This window comes from Pelobates fuscus, chromosome 7, assembly GCF_036172605.1.
Source record: "Pelobates fuscus isolate aPelFus1 chromosome 7, aPelFus1.pri, whole genome shotgun sequence".
Lineage (NCBI taxonomy): Eukaryota > Metazoa > Chordata > Amphibia > Anura > Pelobatidae > Pelobates > Pelobates fuscus.
In genome coordinates, this window is record NC_086323.1 from 165400565 (window position 1) to 165413491 (window position 12927).

Here is a 12927-nt window from a genome sequence, read left to right on the forward strand (position 1 = left end):
ATTGTTGACATCTAACCTAATGATCTTTATGTTCGAAGATGTAGTGTAGAAGTGCAAATTTTAATACAACGTCGATTACATTTTTTTTTTGTTTGTTTTGGTGCTGCTTTTTGGCAGTACAAGTTTACTGCACTTTGTTCAGAGTGAGTGCCTCTGTAGCGTTTTACTCCTGGTGCTAAGGAGTCCTGATGCTACTTTGAAATCTATGGTTTTAACTTTTTCTCGGGATCACAACTACCATAAGTTGATGACCGACTACCTTGGCGATACGGTCTATACAGATTCAAAGGCAAAACAAGTTGTGGAATTCCCTTTCACAGTTCATTTTGTTGAGTTGCCAGCCTATTTTTTCCAAAATATAGGCCAACGTAGCCAAGTTGGAGTAATATTTATATATATATTTTTTTTTTACGGTCTAAGTTTTCTCAAATACTCTCAACAACTTCTCCCAATACACTGAGTTTGTGCCTAATTAAATTAAACGACTAGTTACACAAACTAGTCCATTTACAGAAAAGTGAAGCTAAGTTGTTAATTAGGTGCCATTTCCATAGAAACATAGAATGTTTCTACTGATTTATGTGGTGATTGCACCATGTTTAGCACTTTTGTCTTGGTAATAATATTAAAAGTGCTCATTTAAAGCTGATAATGTGCAGTACTGAATGTGATTAACAACACTACCTTTCAGTCAATTCAATATTTACCTGATCAAAGGTTATGATGTTCCATCCTTAAAATCCTGAATTTTTTTTTCTTCTCTTCTTCTTTTGAAATCTCTATCCATCTAACATACACTGCATGGACACAAGTATTGGGACACATATCTTAATTATAGAAATCAGGTGTTGCAGACTCATTGCCACAGGTGTATACAATTAAGCACCTGGCCATGCAGTGGGCATTTCCAAACATTTGTGACAAAAAGGGTCATTCTGAAGAGCTAAGTGAATTAAATCGTTGTACGGTGATAGTATGTCACCTTTGCAGTCAGTCAGTTTGTTAAATTTCATCCTTACTAGATATCTACTAGTTCATCTGTAACTGGTAATATTGGAAAGTGGATGCGTTTAGGAACAGCATGAACTCTGCCACAAAGCAGATGACCAGATAAAGTCACAGAGTGGGGTCACAGAGTTCTGAGGTGTGTAGTGCGTAAAAGTAAAAAATGCTCTGCTGATTCTATAGCTAAAAAGTTCCAAACTTTCACTGGCATTACTATCAGCACAAAAACTGTTCGTCAGGAGCTTCATGGAATGGGTTTTCATGGCCGGGCAGCTGCATGCAAGCCTCTCATCATGAAGTACAATGCAAAGCATTGGATCGAGTGGTGTAAAGCCCCCCCACCGTCACTGGACTCCGGAGCAGTAAAAATGAGTTCTGTAGAGTGATGAATCCTACTTCCCTGTTTGGCAGTGTGATGGGCGAGTCTGGGTTTGGCGGATGCCAGGAGAACATTACGTGCCTGAATGCATTGTGCCAACTGTAAAGTTTGGTGAAGGAGGTGTTATGTTATGGGGCTGTTTTTTAGGGGTTGGGCTAGGCTCCTTACTTCCAGTGAAGGGACATCTTAATACTTCAGCATAAAAGACGTTTTGGTCATTGCAATGCTTCCTGAAGCCTGGGGGTGGAGGTGTGTCATATGGGGAACTATGGCAGAGGTCACGTCTCGGTTGACGTCAGCTGAGATTCTGACTTTGAGTTGGCCAAAGAGCTATATTTAGGCTTTTCTTAGCCTCTTGATCTACAATTTGTTGCTATTATATGATTGTTTTCCTACATTTTTGACACTTAGTGGCATGCTTACTTTTTCTTATTACTTAGCATGCATGGGTACTATACCTGGTAAAAACTGAATGTTCCTTTAAACAATTCATTACGATTTGAACATAACAGCAAATTGTTCTTTCTAGCTACTTATTGTGGAATTTAAGCTCACCTTATACTTATTCCATTATTTCTAAGTTTTAAATGTTCTCCATACACCCATGCTATTGTCACATTGTTTCGCTCTATATCCTATGCTTTGTTTAGCAATAGCTAGTGAAGAATATATCCTTGCATTTTGGTTGCCTGTTTTTCCAAACACTATGTCTTTTTCTGTCTTACAAAACAAAAGAGAGGTGGTTTAATCCTTTATAAATATGTACCATGACACCATTTGCATACCTTGTGTTATGCACATTATCACACCTCAATAAAAAATTGATTGAAAAACAAATAAGAATTTAAACTTACCTGCAATCCAGCACTGCAAAACTCTGCTCAGTCAACCTTCTGTGAGATCACACATTTATGATTATCTCAATGCTAATGAGATGCTTCTCCTAAGATGTAGATGCTGCGACTTGACAATCCAACGATTCTCACAGAGAGGCATAAGAGCAACTACAATTGTATTCACCTCTCTATATGTCAGGTAAAATACATAACACATAATAGAACGATATAGCTTCATAACTTTAAAACCATCTTACTATTCTCGCCTAAGAATATTTTTGATGTAACACTGTATGCTATCTATATATAGCATGGGGTTGCTCTGATAAATATAAGTGTGACTTACCCATTTCTTACCTTGATACCATAAGACATATTTCACCAGCTGCTGTTTATAAATTTAACTTACAGATTCCACATGAGCTATGCCTTCAATTAAAAGTTGCATGTTTTGTTCTCTTTTTTTTTTATCTGTTAGTGCAAATATATGTTTTAATTTGCTCTATATAAAACATATTGTGCATCAAGACCAAATTGTAGTCCATATTGAAGGTAGAGAAGAGCGTATCGTGGCTATCTGTCTAACATTTACTAGAGGCATGTTTTTGGTCAAATGTAAATACTGCCATTTGTTAGAAATGACAATGTTTTACATTGTGTGAGTAAAGGTATAGGGTCCTTGCACCCAAACCAGTACATTTAGTAGGGATGTGCCTGGGCAAAAAATTTGTCTTGGTTCGGTTTTGAAATTCGGGTAAGTAAAAAAATGTGTCTGCTTTGGGAGTTCGGACCAATGGCATTCGGTTCGGTTCGGTTTGGCAATTCGGACCCTAACCCTAACCCCTAACCACTTGTTTTGCCACTTTTCAGAAATCCGAAGCAATTCCAAACTTTGGCAATTTGTCGGTTCGGCACTTCGGCAATTCGAACTTTCGTAGGCATCCGAATTGCACGAAATTTGTCCTAATGTACATTCGGATCGAAACGAATTGCACATGTCTAACATTTAGGTGTGGTGGTTCTGGGACTTAGAGCACCCTTTTAACAAATGTATTGCACAGCAGAAAATGCTGTCAACTTATTAAATACAAATGACACACACTGCTAGTTAAAAAAACTAATTTGACAAATGCTCTGTCTTGGGGCTCAATCTGTGTGTGAAATACTGTATTTACTTACTTTCTTTGCACACATCTGGGGTTGGCAGAATATCCAAACATTTAATGAGCATAAAATAAAATTGAGTAAAATGAGCATAAAAGAGTAAATTTTAAATATATATTTTTTAATAGTACCATACAACCATATACAGTTGTATCACTACTGCTTTGCATATGGGGTATAAAAAAAGGTTTAAAAATGTATGTTTGCTTTTATTATTTGGGTAAATGTGTTGCTAGTGTGAGCCAGACACTTTATTTATTATAAACCATATACACACTTTTTAATAATAAATGATGAGTTTATGGTGTTGTGGCAATGTCCGGGTGTTTGAACTATGTAATGGCTGCAGTTTAGCTTGGGCTGTGGAGGTTCTGAATATATTGCACAATTTGAAATTAAGTCTCTTAAAAATAGAAATTATTCAATATAAAACCCTGATAATGCTCATTTCATTTTGTGTAGTGTATTTATTTAACATGAGAGTATAATATGACTTGTCCAGTTTACCTTCCATTCCCTTATTAAAAACAAACAAACAAACAAACAAAAACAGAAAACCAAACCTCTGCTCACTCACAAATTGATTTATTGGTAGCATTGTGTGACTTTTCTTGGTCTGATATTGTGTGGTTCTGACCAAAAAGGACTTAAGGTAAGGTAGGATATGTACTGAAAAGAGGTATTTACATCTATGTATTACAAAGTAATGCACACAATGGCTTTAATATATATGACATTTATTGTGAAATAATAAAAATATACATAGAGTTTAAATTGACACTCCAAACCCATAAAGCACTAGCTTGCTGAAGTGCTATGTGTGCTTTTCGATTTATGTGCTTTTCATTTTACAAAAAGTGCAGATTTCAAAAGAAATCAGCACTTCTTTACTGTCTGCTAGGAGCCAGACCTTGATTGTGCCACTGCTGGAGCACTTTTCCTAAACTGAGCCCAGCATTGCAGGATTTAGCTCATTGGTTGTGGACAGTCAGCTGATGCTCTAAGTCAATGAGCTAGCCCCGCACTGGAGGACTTAGCTCAAAAGAACTAACTGATGTTCATAGCAGGTGCTTCTGGCTACCCACACCAGAACAGAAGAGACAAGGAATGGCATCCACGGAACCCCAGGTAAGATGTCAACCCTTTGGCAAACAGTTTGACTAGTTTACATTGTGAGGGTGCTAGGGCACTCTCGGCATCATGACATGCATGTTGCAGTGGTTACAGCGTTATGAGTTTTCCTTTAAGATGGAGAAAAGAATAGGATCTCATAAGAAAAGCACAGCTATACTGTACATCTGGATATGCAAACTTATTTTAAATGTGTATAAATCAGTTAAAGCGGAAGTCCCTTGGGCAGTATAAGACATGAGTTCCTAGACAATTAGAAGAAAAACAACATCCTAATTGTAATAAATTATGGCTCACAGTAACTCCAGTGTTAAACATACTATAAATTAGCAAGGGTCTCCAAGTATCTGCATTTTTGTGATTCCAATATGATTAGTTGGTTGATGAACCTGCTGTAGTGAGCTAAGTGTAATGGTAACGTCACTGGGTTAAACCACATTGGGTCCACTTTAACTGTCATCCTTCCAAGGATGATGAAACGAGTAACAAATCTGTCTCATAATATCTGGTTAGTGTGAATCATATCCCAAGGGGCTAAACATTTACACACAGGTTTGTTATTATACTCCATTTTTTTAAGTAATGGACTATATATAGGAAATACATACCTCTCAGATGAGTAAGCTTGTCCCATATTATGAAGATCAAAAATGGGAAAAAAAATGTCTTACAATAAAAAAAAAAGAGTTTTTTTTTGAGGTTTTAGAAAAAAAGCTAGGGTCGCACTCAGCCACAATGTTTCAATCCAGGGTGCTACTGAGCATGGGTCAGCAAAACACCACACGAAGTATGCATAAAAAGAAAAAATCTCAGGCACTCACTGTGAAAGTTTCCAGGCAGATTTATTTGCAACGTTTCGACCTAACTAGGTCTTTATCAAGCATGATTGATAAAGACCTAGTTGGGTCGAAACGTTGCAAATAAATCTGCCCGGAAACTTTCACAGTGAGTGCCTGAGATTTTTTCTTTTTTTGGTGGTTTGGCATTTTTTTTTCCTCTCTTCATTTTCATTATCTGCCCTGGCATTTCTCTGTCTGAACACCATTTTATGAAATGGTGTAAATTCCGGAGAGGTGGCAGTTACTGTTTAATGAATACACGTGTCTTAAGGACAAGAGGTACCTGCTTGATAACCAATTCAAATGTTCTAGATTTATGTATGTCCGAAACCTTGACACGATTAACTTATATCACAAATCCTAAATGCTTTAAATCTATAATGCCACTATTTCAATATTAATCATAAAACATATTTATCACCGACAACAAATTTCTGACAGTGCTGAATATCTCTCTGATTACCTATTTAATGATTCTACTAACTTGACCTTCAAGATCCTTAATCTTAGATAAACTGACTGGAATTTCAAGAAGACTCCTTCACAAGGAAAATATTCCACCAATCAGGAGCTAATGATTATGGCCAGGCTCAATCCTCTCCCATAAACCTGTGTGCAGCAGGGATTTATGGGGAAGCATTGGAAGATAGAATTCCAGTTGCCTGATTGACTGCTCTGGAGGACTGTCTACTAGCAGCTGCAATTTTGTAGAGATTTTCTGCAGTTATAACTCATCCTAATGCATGAATGTGGTTGCAGAAGACTCTCGTTCATCATCAGTCTTGCAGTAATGTTAAAGGGACACTATAGTCACCTGAACAACTTCAGCTTAATGAGGTTGTTTAGGTGAGTGCTACAGCTACCCGGAGCCTTTTTCTTGTAAGCACTGTATTTTCTGAGAAAATGCAGTGTTTACATTGGAAGCTTGGAACACCTCTTGTTGCAGTCAATCAGACGGCCACCAGAGGGACTTCCGAGTTCAGAGGCCCTAAAAAGGCCTCTCGTCCGATGCATTCTGGGTGAATGCATCAGACGGGCTATCAGCACACAAAGCACTGTGAACGCGCTTTGTGTGCTGACAGCCTGTCAGCACTGCTGTGGGCGTGGCTTCAGCTGACAGCTGAAGCCCGAACCCACAGGGATGCTGTCTGGCCACAATAGTGGTTGAAGGGGGGGGGGGGGGGGGGGGGGGGGGGGACGGACCTACTCTCCTCCCCCCCCCCCCCCCGGCCCCCACCCCTGAGCGGTGAGTGGGGGCCCTAAAAATAAGGGTGGCACATACTGCCCCCCCGGCCCCCACCCCTGTGCGGCCGGTGGGGGCACTAAAATTATCAATAAGGGGGGACCTATTGTCCCCCCCCCGGCCCCCACCCCTGTGCGGTGGGTGGGGGCCTTAAAATAAAAAATAAGGGGGGGACATACTGCCCCCCCCCCCGGCCCCCACCCCTGTGCGGCGGGTGGGGGCCCTAAAATTCACAATAAGGGGGGGGACCTACTGCCCCCCCCCCGGCCCCCACCCCTGAGCGGTGGGTGGGGGCCCTAAAATTCACAATAGGGGGGGACCTACTGTCCCCCCCCGGCCCCCACCCCTGTGCGGCGGGTGGGGGCCCTAAAATTCACAATAAGGGGGGGACCTACTGTCCCCCCCCGGCCCCCACCCCTGTGCGGCGGGTGGGGGCCCTAAAATTCACAATAAGGGGGGGGACCTACTGCCCCCCCCCCCGGCCCCCACCCCTGAGCGGTGGGTGGGGGCCCTAAAATTCACAATAGGGGGGGGACCTACTGTCCCCCCCCGGCCCCCACCCCTGTGCGGCGGGTGGGGGCCCTAAAATTCACAATAAGGGGGGGGACCTACTGCCCCCCCCCCCCGGCCCCCACCCCTGAGCGGTGGGTGGGGGCCCTAAAATTCACAATAGGGGGGGGACCTACTGTCCCCCCCCGGCCCCCACCCCTGTGCGGCGGGTGGGGGCCCTAAATACAAAGGGGGTGGGGACCCTAGTTAACCCCCCCCCCCCCCCCCACAAAAAAAAAAAACTTATCTCCCTACCTACCCCCCTCACCCTAAAAATAATGAGGGGGGACCATTAACTAAAAACCTGTAAAAAAATGAGATAAAATCAACTTACCATTTGATGTTTTCTTTCTTCTAAAATCTTCTTTCTTCAGCCCCAAAAAAGGCCAAATAAAAATCCATAATAACCGACGCAATAAAAAAAAAAAAAAAAAAAAACCCGAGCGCAAAAAAAATAATCCATCTTCACCCATGGAGGGCTCCGCGCAGACTGAGCTCCGCAGGGCGGGGGAAGGCTTATAAAGCCTTGCCCCGCCCTGCAATTAGGCTAAGAACACTCTGATTGGTGGGTTTAAGCCAATCAGAGTGCTCTTTGTCATTTTACAAGCGTGGGAAAGTTCTTTGGAATTTTCCCACGCTTGTAAAATGACACAGAGCAATGTGATTGGATGGCTTGAAATCCATCCAATCACAGTGCTCTTTGTCATTTTACAAGCGTGGGAAAGTTCTTTGGAATTTTCCCACGCTTGTAAAATGACACAGAGCACTGTGATTGGATGGCTTGAAATCCATCCAATCACAGTGCTCTTTGTCATTTTACAAGCGTGGGAAAGTTCTTTGGAATTTTCCCACGCTTGTAAAATGACACAGAGCACTGTGATTGGATGGATTTCAAGCCATCCAATCACATTGCTCTGTGTCATTTTACAAGCGTGGGAAAATTCCAAAGAACTTTCCCACGCTTGTAAAATGACACAGAGCACTGTGATTGGATGGCTTGAAATCCATCCAATCACAGTGCTCTGTGTCATTTTACAAGCGTGGGAAAATTCCAAAGAACTTTCCCACGCTTGTAAAATGACAAAGAGCACTCTGATTGGCTTAAACCCACCAATCAGAGTGTTATTAGCATAATTGCAGGGCGGGGCAAGGCTTTATAAGCCTTCCCCCGCCCTGCGGAGCTCAGTCTGCGCGGAGCCCTCCATGGGTGAAGATGGATTATTTTTTTTTGCGCTCGGTTTTTTTTTTTTTTTTTTTAATTGCGTCGGTTATTATGGATTTTTATTTGGCCTTTTTTGGGGCTGAAGAAAGAAGATTTTAGAAGAAAGAAAACATCGAATGGTAAGTTGATTTTATCTCATTTTTTTACAGGTTTTTAGTTAATGGTCCCCCCTCATTATTTTTAGGGTGAGGGGGGTAGGTAGGGAGATATTTTTTTTTGGGGGGGGGAGGGTTAACTAGGGTCCCCCCCCCCCTTTGTATTTAGGGCCCCCACCCACCGCTCAGGGGTGGGGGCCGGGGGGGGACAATAGGTCCCCCCCCCTTATTGATAATTTTAGGGCCCCCACCCGCCGCTCAGGGGTGGGGGCCGGGGGGGGGACAGTAGGTCCCCCCCCTTATTGATCATTTTAGGGCCCCCACCCGCCGCTCAGGGGTGGGGGCCGGGGGGGGGACAGTAGGTCCCCCCCCTTATTGATCATTTTAGGGCCCCCACCCGCCGCTCAGGGGTGGGGGCCGGGGGGGGGGACAGTAGGTCCCCCCCCTATTGATCATTTTAGGGCCCCCACCCGCCGCTCAGGGGTGGGGGCCGGGGGGGGGGACAGTAGGTCCCCCCCCTTATTGATCATTTTAGGGCCCCCACCCGCCGCACAGGGGTGGGGGCCGGGGGGGGACAGTAGGTCCCCCCCCCTTACTGATCATTTTAGGGCCCCCACCCGCCGCTCAGGGGTGGGGGCCGGGGGGGGCAGTAGGTCCCCCCCCTTATTGATCATTGTAGGGCCCCCACCCGCCGCTCAGGGGTGGGGGCCGGGGGGGGGGACAGTAGGTCCCCCCCCTCATTGATAATTTTAGGGCCCCCACCCGCCGCACAGGGGTGGGGGCCGGGGGGGGACAGTAGGTCCCCCCCCTCATTGATAATTTTAGGGCCCCCACCCGCCGCACAGGGGTGGGGGCCGGGGGGGGACAGTAGGTCCCCCCCTCATTGATAATTTTAGGGCCCCCACCCGCCGCACAGGGGTGGGGGCCGGGGGGGGGACAGTAGGTCCCCCCCCCATTTATAATTTTAGGGCCCCCACCCGCCGCACAGGGCGGGTGGGGGCCCTAAATTATTATTGATAATTTTAGAAAGCGAGCTGAGCTGTCAGTCAGACAGCTCAGCTCGCGAACGCGCATTCCGCGCACATGCGCGGTAAAGCGCTCAGGTTCTTCATAGGGCGGCATTCAATGCCGCTCTATGAAGAACGCGATTGGTCCAGCGCGAAGCCGTCCCATTGGGCCCCGCGATTTCGTCATTTTGACGAAAAAGGGGGCGCGGCCTAGCGGGGAGCTCGGCGCTGGAACGGAGGTAAGTTTTTAATATAAAAACACCGATTTTTTTTTTTTTAATGAATGAAAGTTCATATAAAAGCAAGAAGGAAGGCTGGGGGACCTGTCTTTCTTGCTTTTATATGGTGACTATAGAGTCCCTTTAAGTTACTATAGTGACCCTTTAAATATACAGTTAACAAATTCCTTTGATGCACTTATTTTGAAAACCTTGCGTTTGAGTTTACTTTTTGTCCTGGAGAATTTTAATTAATCACCTTTAGTAAATTGCTGTGCTACCTCTATGTGTAGAGAGGATTTTAGGTTACATCAGTTCTATTCAGATCAGAAAAATAATAATGGTAATAATAAATACACGAAACGTCTGTGTTACTAGTGTTTCTGTTCGTTACTGAGTGTTGTCAACTTAAGTAATAAATCAGGACTTTGTGCTAATACCCTTTGCCAAAAAGGTGTTCTGCATGCTATCAGTGTTAGCTTCTGACTGTTAAGGCATTTACTCCTTCTTATGACATTCCCAGATCCCACTGGTGTGATGTAAAGTGCATAAGAGAACATTTCTGGGTTGGTTTCTCCAAACATTGAGTATTCTTCTCTCTGTTCTATGTCTAGTTATTACACAGTAAAGATGTACATCTGCAGAGCAGACAACAGTCGCTCTGTGGAAGGATTATTTAAACCGACCTGCATCATTTTAAGAAAACACTGCTATATTTAGAAAGAGCCACGATGTGGTAATGTACAAAAAGCTCATATTGTGGTCCTTAAGTGATTTCCTATCATTTGTTTCTACTTTTCAAACAATGCAGAATTTTTTAGCGAAGTCCAGAATATTTACGGAACATTTTATTGAAAACCTATTTGTACTTTATTACTGGGTTACAGTGGTAAAACAGTATTGTTATTGAAAAAGAGTTGATGAAAAATAATGAGTTGTCATATTAGATACAAGCATAATTTACCGTATATACTCGAGTATAAGACGAGTTTTTCAGCACATTTTTTGTGCTCGTCTTATACTCGAGTCACTGTCTGTATTATGGCAATTTACATTGCCATAATACAGACTGGGGGCTGGCAGGAAGCACTTACCTCTCCTGCAGCTCCTGTCAGCTCCCTTTTCCTCTGCGCCGGTCCGTTTAGCACCTCTGTCAGCTCCCAGTGTAAGTCTCGCGAGAGCTGCGGGGTCATAGTGCGGCCGCGAGACTTACAGTGTGAGCTGACAGAGGAGCTGACCGGACCGGCGCAGAGGAGAAGGGAGCTGACAGGAGCTGCAGGCGAGGTAAGTGCTTCCTGCAAGCTGCCCTGCCCCCCCCCGAACTACCAATGCCACTGGACCACCAGGGAGTGAGAGCCCCCCTCCCTGGCCAGCTAGGAAGCAGGGAGGGGGGACGAAAAAATTAATATATATAAATAATAATAATAGTAAAATAATAAAAAAATAATAAAATAAAAAAAATAATAATAATAAAAAAAGTAATGAAACAAAAAACAATATTAAAATAATAATTAAAAAAATAACCCCCCACCAAGGCTCTGCATCACACTCTGCACCACACACACACACACACACTGCACTCATACACACACACTGCATTCATTATATACACACACTGCAAATAAATATTCAATTAATATAATTTTTTTAGGATCGAATTTTATTTAGAAATGTACCAGTAGCTGCTGCATTTCCCACCCTAGTCTTATACTCGAGTCAATAAGTTTTCCCAGTTTTTTGGGGTAAAATTAGGGGCCTTGGCTTATATTCGAGTCGGCTTATACTCGAGTATATCCGGTAACTTATTTTATTTCTGCTAATGCTTTTATTGGTCATATTTCATAATCAAACAAGTAGCCCTTAGAAAATCTGTACCTGAGGCAGAAAATGTATAGGATCCAAACTTCCTAATTCGGCTTTCGGCATTGTGTTTTGAAAACTATTTTAATACGCGGTATAAACAGCAACGATTATGTGATAACTTATGGAAAGTGCGTAGTACAGAGGTTAGAATGTAGCAGAGCGTTTGTTCTACACGTTGTTCCTTTATGGATTCAGTTTTCCTTCAGACATTCACCATGCAGGAAGGCCTTTCTACGCCAATTGGCTTGTAATGGAAGCTGATTGTTTACAGTACATAGACCGCATTGTTAAAAGGCCGAATAACACAAAATGAAGAATTTTTTAAAACTCTTATATCCTTGCCCATATCCTTGCCCATAGCTACATGTAGAAATAATTTTATCTGCCTTTTATGGAAAAAGTAGCAAAAGATTGATGGTCTGTCCACGTTTTAAGCAAGTTTAAGACCTTTTGAGAACCCGAAAGACTCATTTTAAGTGAGTATAATTACACAGAAGACTATAATTTTAAGTGGATATTCCTTGAAATACACTGCGTCATGTATACACAGTCATTCTCAATTAGAGCAGGAACTTTTAAATTGAGCAGGAACATTAGCAATTTGTTTTCAGTCTATGTTATTTGTTGATATTGAATAGGTTCTTCCCCATCATTTAAGATCATACTTTAGTATGTGACTTAATGCACAACTAAAAAGAGCAAATAATATCTTGAATACATCAATAATAGGGAGATAATGAATTGAACATACAGTGTAAGGAAAAAATCTATTTCTCATATTGCAAACCTGTAAAAAGATTACCGCAGGAAAGAAAATAATTAACAAATCTATTGAGAGACATAAATAAATGTATTTTCCCGACTTATTGTTCCCCAAAGCCCTAAACAGATTAATTGCATCTTTGGGTTGTCAGAGAGTGAACATTTACAGTAACATCCTGTGTTTCATGATTTATGAAAACTCCCAACACGAACCAAAGTGAGAATCATGTTTAATGCACTGATATGTAATAAATTACTGGAAATTACATTTACTTTTTATTAGGGAAATGCAAAGAAGGATGTTCAGTTAATAACTGCTCTGCTAATTAAATGCTACTGTAAGCAAGACTATCTAAATATACTCGACCAGAGTATCTCCGCCAAAGTCTCTCTCCTTTTTCCGCAGAGTGATCCGTGATAGAGCCGCCCACCCAAACATCAGTCGAAAATTGATGATCACGGAAAATAGGACTACCTTTATTGGTCATCAAATAAAACAATACAGGTCCAAACCAGGCACCTCTGGGAGATAACTAGACTGAAAACCACTAATCTAATTAACCTCCAGACATCAGGGTGCCTTAACAAACTACCCCAAAAGGTACATCTCTCCA